The sequence below is a fragment of the Nannospalax galili genome, unplaced genomic scaffold, assembly GCF_000622305.1.
Source record: "Nannospalax galili isolate Female #2095 unplaced genomic scaffold, S.galili_v1.0 scaffold730, whole genome shotgun sequence".
Classification (NCBI taxonomy): Eukaryota; Metazoa; Chordata; class Mammalia; order Rodentia; family Spalacidae; genus Nannospalax; species Nannospalax galili.
The window spans coordinates 592,766-607,427 of NW_008328000.1; the positions used below are offsets into that span (position 1 = coordinate 592,766).

The following is a 14,662-nucleotide window of genomic DNA, read 5'->3' on the forward strand; positions in this document are numbered from 1 at the left end:
TTATTTTTCCCCCCCCTTCCCAGATAGCCCCCCCTCATAGCCTCCCCCCCCCCACTAGAGCCCTTGTCCTCTGATATCCCTGCTACTGTCCACTGTGTTGTTGGCCCCCCAGCCATTCCCCACTATTTGCCCTTCTGGTGAATCTAGTCAGCCTATCTAGAGGTTTTTGTTTTCTTAATGTTATTTTTAAGCAGATTTTCACTGAATTTTTCAGGACAATTACTCAAACTATTTCAATATTTCCTTTCTTCAAGGCTCTCAAGTTAATGTCCTTTCTTGAATACTTTGCCACCCTACAAATGATTATACCCTTATTCCTTTTATGTACACACAATTAAACAATACAGTATGACATAATAATTTTAGTATCACCTCAAATTTTTCTTCATTTTTCCAAAATATTTTTATAAATATGCAGTATATCTTTATAGATAATATATTTGTAATCCATCATCTCTTTGCTTAATTTCTCTATCTCACTGTATACTTTTATAGTCTAGAGATAAACCTCTAGCTTTCTGTTGCTAACATACATGAGGCTCTACATACCTAAAGCATGCCTGATAGGGAGCAACAGTTAAACAGGGTTTGACCTAAGACAGAATGCAAAAATGACCACATTGAGTTTCCTTTAACCATGCCAGAACCATGGGTAAATACCTGTTTATGGGTGCTGGCTAGTTTGATCTCTCATAACAAAGAAATGGGGGAAGGTTTTACTTCACTAATGAACTTAAAGCAAAACTTTTCAAGTGACAGGTATATGGACTGAACTGAATCTCCTGCTGTGAAGCCTTCCTGGTTCCATCTGTGCAGTAATTGACACTCCAGTGCTACATTCATGTTTTTCTCACAGTGAGATACCTGATTCCGTGGTTCTGTCTATGACCTCTGCTCCTTCTCCAACCTTTCCTAGAAAAGGACAGAGAGTACAGGATGGTACAAGTCAGAGCTGTCAGCTCCTTGATTAAAGGAACAGCTATAACTCTTACAGCTTGAACTTATAAGACCATGCAATTATATTTTTCACCAAAAATTCTGAAAATAGTTGATACAGGATAGAGAATGAATTAAATATTATAAGTCAACCAAGGAAATCACAACTATACCTTGGTAGCTATGTACCCTGTGGTCACCATACACCTTGTGGTTAAACATCCTTGAAGGTGCAGTAGGTTCTTCTCACAATATTAGAAGGAACTAGTGCACTAATCTAGTTACTACACACATGCAACAACAAAGGGTCTTTGTCCTCATAAGGACTGGCTTCATTATAATATCATTTGCATTGCAGGTTTTAACCCCCATTTTGGCTTTTCTACAGGATCATAGGAAGAAATAACATAAAAGGGAAATCTTGTCCACCATGATTTGAGTGGGGTGAAAGAGCTTACTTATTTCATGAATATGCCATACATTTAACATAAATATTCATAAAAACTCTGAAAATCCACAACAGAAAACCCACTGTGAAGCTATCCTCCTTCTCCTCCTCCTCCTCTTCCTCTTTTGTGCACATGCTTGCTTTGCTTTATTTTTATTTAGCTTTACTTTGTTTTGCTAATAAACTTCTGTTTAAAAGTATCTCATACTCGGGAGGCATAGGCAGGTGGATGTCTGTGAGATCCAGGCAAGCCTGATCTACAGAGCAAGTTCCAGGTCAGCTGGGGCTACAGAGAGACCCTGTCTCAAAAAGGCAAAAAAAAGTAAAACTATCTCACTCAGGTAAATTGCTTTTAAAAAGAACTTAGGCAAATTCTCAGAGGGTAACACAGTGGCATGTTTGGGGGAGGATGCACTATAAACTAAATGAACTTCTTTGTAAGACAATAAAGAAAGGTAAAATTTTGGGAACATGGTAAGAAAAGGAGCCCCCCCTCACTCTAAAGTTTGGTTGAAGCATCTTACTAAGAATCAAGAATTCTAGTGCAACTAGCACCTTCTCACAGTGTTTCTCCCATCACAGCTATAAACCTGCATTTTTTTTAATATCTCACCAGAAACCGTATTTACAGTAAATGACATATCCTAAACCCCTTGTGCAACTCTCGTGGCTCCAGGTCTTACTTTACCAGATTATAACCCTACTCAAGGCTTCTCCAGAGCCACCCTGTAATTTCACTTATCAAAGAGAGTGGGGAGGGAATAAAAAGTTTCTTAGCAACTCTTTGAGATGTAACTTGAGAGTCACCAAAATAGTACATATGGCTAATGCTAAGACACTTAATTACACATCTCTCTTGAGAAAGCCATACCTATACTCAGGCATGTCTTATTTCTCTCTTTGAGCATCTCTCTTTCTCCTATCCATCATGCTTAAAATCTATGTTAAAACAGCCTTTTAATAAAATGCAACTCTTCTTTGAGAAGACAATAACAATGGTCTTGGGTGTGCTTCACTCTTTCAATGAGCACCTTGCTTTCTATTTGTAATAAATCTCAACTGTATTTCATACTATCTGGACCTGAAGTTCTTTTCTGTGTAAAAGACACAGATACAGTTTTATCTGAGTCAACATTCCTAAAAATCTGAAGGCATTTCCCGGACTGCTGAGGATGACAGTGTGGAGTTGAGTCTGTCCCTGTTGCTGCTGCTGGCATTTGTCATATTATCAAGTGTTACTTTGTTTATCAAATATGTAATGAGCAGCTACTGTGACAGCATGCACAAGACCCATGCAAACTCAAACCAGAAAAAAACCAGCGTAGAAGTGGAGAAATGGTTAAGAAGCCCCAGCCTTAGCTGAGGAACTATTGACAGCTGATCACTGCTAGGTGAGGGAGAGTTGGTCTTCTTTAAGGGAGTGATGCTAGATAGACTGACCAGTGGATGAACTCACATCGAGGAAGATCTGGGGACACAAACTTGACTCAAAAGGCCTTAACATATGTGACAGAATGCATGAAATCCAATGGGAAGGCAATGTGTAAGAGTGCAGATAGGGGAGAGGATCTAAAATGATTAAGATATATGGTGTGAAATGCATAAAATTTTAATTAAAAATATATATTAAAAATGAAATAAAATAAAAATTTAAGATAGGTAATGATCATGCACCTCCTCTCCTGGCTTTTATAATCTTTCTGCCCCCTCTTCCACAATGATCCCTGAGGCCTGAGTGGGTGAAGTTTAATATAGGAATCCTTTCTAAGGACCCATACTCTGCAGTCTCTTATTCTCTGCACTTTGGCCATTGTGATCTTTTGTGTTCATTGCCCTCTGTTGTATGAGGGAACTTCATTTATGAGAGCTGAAAGACACAGGGTCTTACAGTCTCCTATGACCTTGCTCATATGAACCTACAGCAATGGTGTCAGCATGCATAAGACCCATGCAAACTCAAGCAGACAAAACCTAGCATAGAAATGGGCACCAGGCCTCAATCTTAGCTGAAGAACTATTGGCAGCTGATTACTACTGGGTGAGGGAGAGCTGATCTTCTTTAAGGGAGTGACTCTAGATAGGCTGATGAGACCCCAGTGGATGAACTTTCACTGAGGGACATCTGGGTACACTAACTTGAGAGAATGCATAAAATCCTATGGGAGGGTACGAATGGGGGGTATAATGATTAAGATGTTTTGTATGAAATACACAAAAATTCAATTAAAATAAACAACAAAAGATAGATAATGAGCTTTAAGGGCTTTAGGACTCCTCATGAGGTATTGACTGAGCAACAGACATGAGGAAGGCACTCTACAGAGAAAACTGACAAGAACAGAGGTTGATCTAAGACAGAAAATTTTAGATCTAGTGAGTCTTGATTTACAAAGGAGACACCAGAGAGTAAAACCAATAGGCTAGTCAGAGTGCCACAGAGCTTAGTTATGAACAGATGAGGTTAACAGTTCCAGACTTATATTCCTTCCCATAGAGTGGGTCTCAAATCCAATCAGAAACCTGTTGATTATCCCCAAAAGAGTCATGCCTCTATTGAAGCAATGGATATATCTTGCTTGGCAGATCAATATTGTAGTATATATGGACTACAACTGGGTAAGACAGTTGATAACGCCACCCCCCAACAGTTGGCATAGCACCTTATGTACTATAAATGCTAGTCATCAAGGAGGACACTTTCAGCTCAGTTACAGGTTGATTTCTCTGTGTCTTGTATCCACAGTGTGTGATGTCTTTGGTAATAGGATCTTAGCATCTAGTTCTGTGGATAGTCAAGAGTAGTAGCAATAGCTTTATTGTTTGGAGAGCTTCTAGGGGATCCTTTGTCAACAAACTGTAGAGAAACATCCCAAATCTGGCACTCAGACTTTCCATTTAAAACCTATGGCTTACACTGGGTATGATGATATGAGCCTTTAACCCCATCCCTCAGGAAGCAGAGACAGGCAGATCTCTGTGAGATCAAGGCCAGCCTGGTTCACATTGTGACTTCCAGGTGGGCTGGGACTAGGGAAACCCTGTCAAAAAAAAATACTTTGGGGAGCAGCATTGTACAGCCATTAGGGGTACTTCTGTTCAAACTTTCTTATTAGACTTTTAGTTAGCTTATAAAGTAGTAGGTTACTACCTGGCTTTTCCATACATCCTAAGTTTTCATTGGACCTCCCAATCCCCCATCATCTCATATCATTTAATTTTTTTAATGTCTTACACTTTTTTTAATGTGTATGAGTGTACTGCCTGCATGTATGTGAGTGCACACGTGTTGTGCAATGCCACAGAGGTCAGAAGAGGGCTTTGGATTCCCCTGGAACTGGAGTTAAGGGTGGTTCATAGCCACCATGTGGGTGCTGGGAATCGAACCCAGGTCCTCTGCAAGAGCAGTCAGTGCTCTTAACCACTGAGCCATCTCTCCAGCCCCTATCCCATCTCAATTAAACCTTTCCATTCCTAATATATGCCCTCTCCACTTTCATATCACGTGTTTTATTACCTGCCCTCCCTTAAAATCTACCCCCTCCACTATTTCTCATGGTTCCTTTCTTGATTCTTGCTCTATAGGCACTTACTCCAACTTAAACACAGTAATCTAAAATTTTGAAGTTAGATTCCCATGGAGAAAATATATAGCATTTGTCTTTCTGGACCCAGATAACCTCACTTAGTATGTTTTCCAGGTCCATCAATTTCCTGAAATTTTTATAATTTCAAATTATTTACTGCTGAATAGAATTTCATCATATATATGAACCACGTTATCATTATCTATTCATCACTCAATAGACATCTAGATTAGCTCCATTTTCTAACTATTGTGACTATACTTCAATGAACATAAATGAACAGGTATTTCAGCTGTACATTACAAAATCTTTCAGGTATATGCCCAGGAATGGTATAGCTGGGTCGTATGGTAGTTCTATGTTGACTTGTTGAGAAACCTCCACACTGATATCCATAGTGGCTACACCAGTTTCCACTCCCACTAATGGTGAATAAGAATTCTTCTTTATCCATATTCATGGCAGCAATTATTTGTTTCCTTTATAATAACCATTCTGAATGGGGTAAGATGGAAATTCAAAGTAGTTTTGAATTCCATTTCCCTAATGGCTAAGGATGTTGAACATTTTTAGGGTATTTATTAGTTAGTTGAATTTCTTCTTTTCAGAACTCTCTGTTCCATTCCATGGTGTATTTTAATTTTTTGATTTATTAGTTCACAATTTCATATATGTATGTAATGTATTTCCACCATATCCTCCATTAACTTCTCTTATTCCCCTCCCCCTATACAAAAGCTTGTTTTCTCTAAAAACTTCAGTGAAAAGTGTGTGATATCTTCAGCACATAGCTGATTTTTTTGTTTGGAGCATTTATTTTATTTTTTTCTTTGTATACTCTAGGTGTTAATCTTCTTTCAGATGCATAACTGGCAAAGGGTTTCTCCCGTTTTGCTAGTGTCGTTTCACTCAATTGACCATTTCCTTTGGTGTACAAAAGCTTTCATTATCAAATATTCTTTGGTAATTTCATACATGAAATCACATTTAGATCATATCCATTCCCCACTACTCTCCTCCAACTCCTCCCAGACACCTTCCCACATTCTTGTCCCAATTTCATTTCTCTTCCTCCTCTTCCCCCTCCCCCCTCCTACCCCATCATTGAATTCTGTACTCTCAATTATCTTTGGGTCTCCCATGGGGAAACTGTAATTGGCTCTGAAAAGTAAAGAACAATCAAGGAAACCCCTTGGGCCTCTCCTTGGAACTGAATCACAGTCCGATTCCACCATCCGTCTACTGCTTTAACTTCCCCTCTCTTCTATCCCCTATCTTTAATTTTAGACATTCACAAGGCCAGTGTCCTCTTCCCTATGATATGAACATTGGTCTTTCCCCAGAGATTTTCTTTTTCACATTTGTCTAACCTACTTTTCTTTGCTTTCATTATATTTCCTCATGTTGTATGTGCAAAAACCATAACCTGCCTCGTTTTTTATTTCTCTTGAATTATATACTTGAAATTCAATGTTTGCCAGTTGAGATGGGTTAATTCATATATCCCCTTCCAAATTTTGAAGATTTCGCCTAATATTAGGGACACCTTGTACTATATAAGTCACACAAACAGTCTTAATATTCCAGGGGCTTCTGGACCAACATCTATGTATTTCCAATACACTTGACATATTCTAAAAATTCGGGGTGATCTTTATTTGGATTGTTGGATTTCTTATAATTTGATCAAACCCTCTGGCTTTGGTACCCCTTCCTTTAGTCCCACTAGAATGCATTGTCTGTAGCAATCCACTTTAGTCATTCTCTCTTGTTTGGATTCTAATTATGGTCTTCTGATGGAGGAGCCTCTGTAGGCTCAGTATTCTATGCAGGTTCTTTGTTCCAGCACATACATTGTATTTTATTTCAGATAAACATGACCCAGCCTTAATACTAGCCAGTTGATTAAAAAAACACCATGAGAATCATTGAATGAGCTATGCCAAATCAAGTTCTTTTGTTTTGTGATTGTGTTTCTAAATCATATTTTAGTGTGCTTTGTTTTTCTGTACCCAGTCATCCCATATTATTAAAGGGAGATTCTGCGTATCTCTGCTGGAGTACAATTAAGGATTTTCATTATGACTAAGACTTTTCACTTTAATTACTGTAATAAAAATATATGTTAACTTATTTCCATATTTATCAAGCTATAGAAGAAGCAAATTCATTAAAAAACAGGTATCCATGGCTACAATTGCAGCCTGCATTAAGCATGTAGGAAGAAAATATGGGGGTCCAAATTTACATAGAACATAATAAACATCTGAATAATTAAATGGTGTGTAAATTATAAGCTTGGCAGTAATAAGAATAGGCAACACCATCATTTGATCCAAAAATATTTTAAATAAATTTCTAAAAATATATCCAAAATATTAAATAAAAATAAGTTGAAAAGACATCTTATCAGACCCAAATAAATCAGTGGGTAATATGTATTCAAAATATTTTAAGCTTATCATCGATGATAAGCTTTCTGTGTGCATGGATCTTCAAAAGCTCTCCTATCTTGCTAATGCACAGAATAAAACTGAAAAGGAATTAATATTAGCAATTGATTTAGGAAATTTCATTTGTATTTAATCTGAAAGCAAATGACATTGGGGAAGTAACCCAACAATTTCTAGAACTAGGAAAAATATCTGGCTTCCTAACATTTATAGTTTATGTATTTACTTATTGATACAGGGTCTCACTATGTTATCACAGCCCTCAAACTCCTAGGTTCAAGCTATCTCAGCCTCCTGAGCATCTGGGACTGCAGATGTATAAGTTTTTCATTCACAAATGCTACATCTCCTCAATAGCCTTCCCTGTCACCAATCTTTCTTGCAGTTAGTAAGATGTCTACCCAGGTCAAATAATAAGTGGGAAAAATAGGACAAATGAGTCTTTTTCTTTGTATTATCCCTAAATGTCAGGTTAAAGCCTTTCCAGTTGACAGATCTGAGGCTGAGAAAGGGCTATGAACCCAGGAACATCCTACTGGGTATCCATCCTCATTCAAACCTAACTAGAGTCTGTCTTAAAAGGTATTGTCAGGTCGGGCATGATGGTGCACGCCTTTAATCCCAGTACTTGGGAGGCAGAGGCAGGCGGATCTTTGTGAGTTCGAGGCCAGCCTGGTCTACATAGTGAGTTCCAGGACAGCTGGGACTACAAGGAGACCCTGTCTCAAAAAGACAAAGAAAAAAAGGTATTGTCCTGCCATGATATGAAATGTTTTCCAGTCCAACTGGTTTCCTATTGAGTCTTAAAAAGAAAGATGGTTCCTGCCTCAGTTTCATATAATGAAAAACATAGTTCCAGGGGTCCCTTCTTCATCGATGGGAGCTGATGATGCTGTGGGCTCAACATGAAGTGGCAGAAATGAAAATAACAATACTTAAAATAATAAGAAAAAATTAATTAAAAAGCAGATTTCAACACACAGTAGACAAAAATGCAAAACTGGAAATTAAGGTAATAGAAATCATGAAGCTGAAGAACAAATAGAGGCCCCAACCCTATCAAAAGAACTATTGTCAACTGATTACTGCTGGGTGAGGGAGAGTAGATCTTCTTTAAGGGAGTGACTCTAGACAGGTTGACCATACTAGAGTGGATGAATTTGCACACCAAGGAACATCTGAGTGCAAATGCTTGACTGGATAGGACTTAATATATAAGATAGAATGCATGAAATCCAGACAAGGGGGATATGATGGGTGTGGATGGAGGGATCTCAATTTGATTAAGATCTATTACATGAAATGCACAAAACTCAATAAAATATTAAAAATAAATACATAACATAAAAATAACATAAAAAGTACTGTAGAAAACTCCAGACGTGGTGGTATGTGTCCTTAATTCTAGTCCTTGAGAGGCAGAGGCAGGTGAATTTTTTCAAAATAGATGCCACCTTGGCTCATGCTGTAACTTCTAGGAAAATTGTGACTAGGGAGACCCTGTCAAAAAATAATCAAAAACAAAACAAAAAAAGTGCTGCAGAAAAGTGAACATATACAAAGACCCAGGACCAATGTGGGGGTCCTGGAAGTGAGGAGAAAGTGACAATGGAAGAAACCACAGCCAAAAACTTGCCAAGTTTATGAGATAGAAGAGTGTAACATTCAAAGGCATCAACAAAATCAAAGAGAACAAACTCAACAAGATCCATACCAAGCATATTAAGATCACACTAGAGAAAACCTAACAGAGAGAGAAATTTGAAACCACCACAAAAAAGTAACTCTTCTTGTCAGGAGAATCTTGATGACTGTCATTTTTCATATTAGAAACTTTATTATCAGAAAATAAGTGTTGGTGTGAAAAACTTTGAGCTATTAAGCACTGCTCATGGGACTGTACAATGGTACATTTTCTAGGCACAGCATAAAAAAAGGAAAACAGAGTATAATAGGATCCAGAAGTTCCACGTTAGGGTATTACTCAAAATAATTGAAAGCAGAGTCTCTGAGAGGTAGTTGTCAAACCACATTGGTATTAGCATTATTCAGAACAGCTAAAATAGAAAATACTCAAAGGTGAACTCATAGATTACTAGATCAGAAAATGTAGTACAGGCATAGAATTCACTGTTACTCAGCCTTCAAAAAGATAGGAAGTTTTTATATTACCTAGAATGTAGATGAGCTGAATGTATGGTGTGACAAAAGCCAATGGCAAAGTTAAAATGTAGTATGATAATATTCTTCTGAAGCATTTAAACTAGTCAAAATTGCCAAGGTTGGTGATTAGAGTAGACAAGGAGGTATTTTCCTGGTCCAGTCTGAATTAGATATAAAGATTTTACAGGTGGATGGTGATGAGAGCTATATGAGACCATAAATGCACTTAATACAACCACATATGCATTTAGATGTGCCTTGCTAGCAGTGATGGCCTTTGATCGCTATGTGGCCATCTGCTGTCCCCTCCAGCATGTTTTCATCATGCATTCCTAGGCATGTGTGTGGATGGCAGTTGCTTCCTGGACTAGTGTTCTGGCTAATGCTCTGCTCCAGCCCACACTCAATCTTCAGCTGCCCTATGGGAGAAACATAGTGGACCACTTCTTCTGTGAGGTCCCTGCTCTGATAAAATTGACATGTGGTGACACCACTACTAGTGACCTTGCCCCACCCTTGGGAGCCATTCCTTATAGAACAATGGCTCCCCTGATTGTGCTCATCTCTTACACCTTCATCACTAGGAGTGTGCTGAAGTTGCCTTCAGCTGAGGGAAAATACAGGGCATTCAATACATGCCGTTCCCATTTGCTAGTTGTCACCCTGTTCTACAGCCCATGCACCTACATGTACCTCCAGCCATCACCCAACAACACTCAGGCAAAATTCATGTTCTTTTTATACGGTGTCATCACACCAGTGCTCAGTCTACTCATCTACACCCTGAGAAATAAGGATGTGAAGGAAGCATGGTAGAGAATACTACCATCCCAGAGTTGGGGAGAATGTTTCAAAGCCAGATGATGTCTGCCTGCCTGTCTCCTGAAACAGTGCCTGAATCAGTGTAGGCAGGCCTGTTTTTCCAAATAGAGAGGTACTAGACAGTGTTCCTGCTTCTCTAGGTCAGCTATCCTGGTGACAACAGAGTCTATTTTGGCTAGAATCTTCTATCTTTTACGGTTTCAAATATGGCACTGTGTTTTTACTGAACCTTCCCAGATGTCTCACTCTTCACAGAATATGGGCATCGAGGTCCCAATATCTATGCAGTACTGAAGAGCTTTGCCTGTAAATCTTTTATCACTGCTCCCATTAATACATGTTATTCACAATCTTTCACTGAAAAATTTTGGAGTAGACCTAAATATAACTTTTAAGCAGATTTTCACTGGTTGTTTCATCCACTCAAACCTATCTCTAAAAATCTCATGTTGCCCCTTCCTCAAATATCTTACCACCGTTCAACTACTCCTTCCCTCAGTTCATACATGGGAATAGAATTAACTTGTTTACATGACAATCACTTTAATGTCACCATCGTAAATTTATTTTCTCAAATAATTTATGACAATACACTGTATGCTTATAGATATGTATTTGTGAGTCACTGCCTGCTTGTGCTTAATTTCTCCATTTCATCATATAATTTTATAGATTAAAAATAGTCCTCTTGATCCAGTACCCACATGGCAACTAACAACCACCCATAACTCCAGTTCCAGGGGATCCGACCCTGTCTTCTGACCTCTGCAGGCATTGCAGGACACTGATACCTACCTACATGCAGGCAAACACTCATATACAAAAAATTAAAAAAATATTTTTAAAAATAGTCCTCTTGTTTTGAATATTAATAATGCACATGAGGTTCTATATGCCTAAGACATTCCTGACATGGAGCAGCAGCTGAATGGATCCATAGTTGGCTCTCTTCATTGGGGTACTGTCAACTTTTGATCTTTATAACCTAAGAAGATTTTACTTCACTGGTGAGCTTAAAGGGAAACTTTTCATAGTGCCACATTGGTTTCTACTCACACTATTGTTTGAAGCAGATATTACCAGAAACTGGACTGAATTTCTTCTGCTCTAAAACCTTCCTGGTTCAAAGCAACATTCTATAGACATAGCCAATGCTTTACTCACAGTGAAAAATCTGGTTCAATGTGATCCTTTGTCACTTCACTAACTTTTCCAACAGAACAAACAGTTCAAGGTTTCAAGTCATATCCCTGTTAGTTCTTATATTAAATGCAAAAACAGGTCTAACTTTTATGACTTGGAAAACCAAACAAATATACTTTTCCCCTGGAATTCTGAGAACATTACTACAGCATAGGTAATAAATTAAATATGAGGTAAATATGGAACTTTCAACTGTATCTTAAGAGCCATGTCTCCTAAAGGTCTCTATCCCCCTTGTGGTTACATTATGAAAAAAATTATTGGAATGGAAAGCTTGTTTATTCCTTAATCATGCATGAAGGTCCCAGAAGCAACAAAGGCTTTTACATCCTCTGAGACCTTGAACCAAAGTACAGATGAAAACCATATAGTCAATTTTACATAATTTTATGGTTAGCACCTGGGCTCTATGTTTCTTTTCATGAAGGGCCATATTATCTTAGAAAATTCCTTCCTTATTTCTCTTGGCCAACATATCTTACAAAGTAGATATCCCAGGCATGAGTCAGGACATCTTCCACCTTTTGATTTATAGCAAGGCCAGACTAATTGGGCTAGGACCCAGTCAAATGGTCATTACAGTTCACAAAAACAGATATCATTGGCAGAAGTTTAAATTTCTGACACGTTTGGTCTACACTTTTCTTGGACTAATTGGACCATGTGCCTCATTAAACCATTTGGGGAACTTTCCATTCTTTTAGGTTTTTGTTTCTTTTGTTTTTGTTTGTCATTTTGTTGGTTGTTTTTTGAAAAGGTCTCCCTAGTCACAGCCCACCTAGAAGTTGCAGCCTACCTAGAAGTCACAATGTGAACAATGTGAACCAGGGTGGCCTTGATGTCACAGAGATCCACCTGCCTCTGCCTCCCAAGGGCTGGTATTAAAGGCCCACACTACCACACCCAGCTTTCATTCTTTTAGTTTTATATCTTTATCAACAATCAGACGTAGTGAGTGGAAGGCATCACAGAGCTTTAAGACTTTACAAAGTAACAAAACACCTCAGAATAGTGAAAACACCACAGAGAAATAAGACATCTCTGAGCATCCTAGGGTTGCATTTCAAGGTATCTACCCAGTAAGTAAAACAAAGGAAACTTCAAATAGCCTAAGCTTATAAGAACATTATATAAGAATACAGCTATAACTTTTCCTTTATCAGTTAAACATCCTTGAAGCTGCAGTAGATTCTTATCACTGTATTAGAAATTAAGCTACTAAGACATCTTCCAAATGCTATACCTGTGCAAATCCAAGAGTCTTTATCCTCACAGTACCCTGGCTACATCACAATATCATTTTCATCATAGTTGTGAATGCCTTCCTGGGCTTTTTTACAGGATTATGAGATGAAATAGCCTAAAATTGAGGGTGATAGACCATGATTTGAGTGGACTGAAACAGCTACCTAACCCCGTGAATGTGCCACACATATGTGGTGGTTTGAATTATAATATGCCCCATAGGGTCCAAGTGTTCGGGCATTTTGTCCCCAGTTGGTGGCACTGTTTAGGGAGGGTCATGGAACCTTAGGAGGTGTGGCTATGCTGGAGGAAGCATGTCACTGAGGGTGGGCTTTGAGAGTTCTTAAGCCTTGCCAGATTTCCAGTCACCCTCTGCTTCCTGTGCCTACTTGAAGATGTGATTGCTCTGTTTTATGCTCTGGCCACCCTTCTGCCATGCCTCCCCACCATGATGGACTCTAACCTTCTGGAACCATAACCTAAATAAACTCTTCCTTTTATACGTTGCCTTGATCAGTGTTTTAAATCACAGAAACAGAAAAGTAACTAATACAACATCTAATAAATGTTCATTAAAACTCTGAAAATCTGGAGAGTACCTGTTCTGGCCTCCCTCACGTGTAGGGGCTGAAATCTAAGCAGACTGCCTGAGAGCACCTGACCTCTGTGGGGTGGTGAGCTTTCCCAAATCATGAGCCAGTACCCAAACCCTTAACTGGGATTACATGAGGCCCCTCCCATGGCCCCAGGGCAGACCTCTGCCCTATGGTAGGGCAAGGTGGAGACCTTAGCAGACAGCCTGAGAGTTCCTGTTCTGGCCTCCCTCTAGTGTAGGGGCTGAGAACTCAGCAGACTACCTGAGGGTGCCAAAATAGAGCCTCCCCTTAGGGAACTTCCCAAATTGTGCTCTGAGTACCCACTAGTAGAGGTCCAAATGTTTAGAAGGAAGCCTGAGTATACCTGACTGGAGCCTGACTTGGACTTCTGTGGGAGCTCCCTGAGTAGCTGAGCTGAAGCAATCAGTTCCCTCCAAAATAAGATCTGAGAGAACCTGAAACCTAGACCAACTAGCTTTACATAACCAATAAGAAAACAACCAAGGCACACCAATAATACAAACAGAATCAAACTTAAACTCAACAAAAGACTTGATTTTGATACCAGAATCACAAACAAGAAATTCACATGCCAAAATCACAATGAAAAATAATAAAACAGAAAGCCAAAACACTATGTCCCCACCAAACTCCACCACTCTTGTAGAAGAGTTATCTAAGGAGAACCTCCTAGAGATAACCCAGGACTCAGAATTTAGAAGTACAATCATAAACATGGATCAAGGAACTCCATGAATTTAAAGCACACAAACGACTAAATCAAAGAACTAAAAGAAGATAGTGATAAACTTCTGAATGAATTCACAAAAGAGAAATATTGAAGAAAACTCAGGCTGAAATGCAGAAGGAAGTGAAAAACTGAATAAGCCAACTTGAAACAAGGGAAAGCCTCACCACTAGAATGAATGAGATGGAAAACAGAATATCAACACTGGAGGATAAAGGTGAAGAACTGGACTGCTCAAGCAAAGATTTTGAAAAAACTTTTTAAAGGGATGGAATATGCAGGATATGTGGGTCACCATGAAAAGAGCAAATCTGTGTGTCATAGGCATAGGAGGAAAAGAAGAATTTCAGGTTAATGGTATTGACCAGATCTTAAACAGGACTGTGGAAGAAAATTAAGGAAAGACATCACCATACAAATACAAGAAGCACATAGAACACCAAATAGACAGGATCAGAAAAGAA

At 38.7% G+C, this 14,662-nt stretch overlaps 1 pseudogene; it reads left to right on the plus strand.

Annotated features, from left to right (window-relative positions):
• Nucleotides 1–8,413: 8,413 nt before the first annotated feature.
• Nucleotides 8,414–10,448, plus strand: LOC103740976 (annotated as a pseudogene).
• The last annotated feature ends 4,214 nt before the right edge of the window (nt 10,449–14,662 follow it).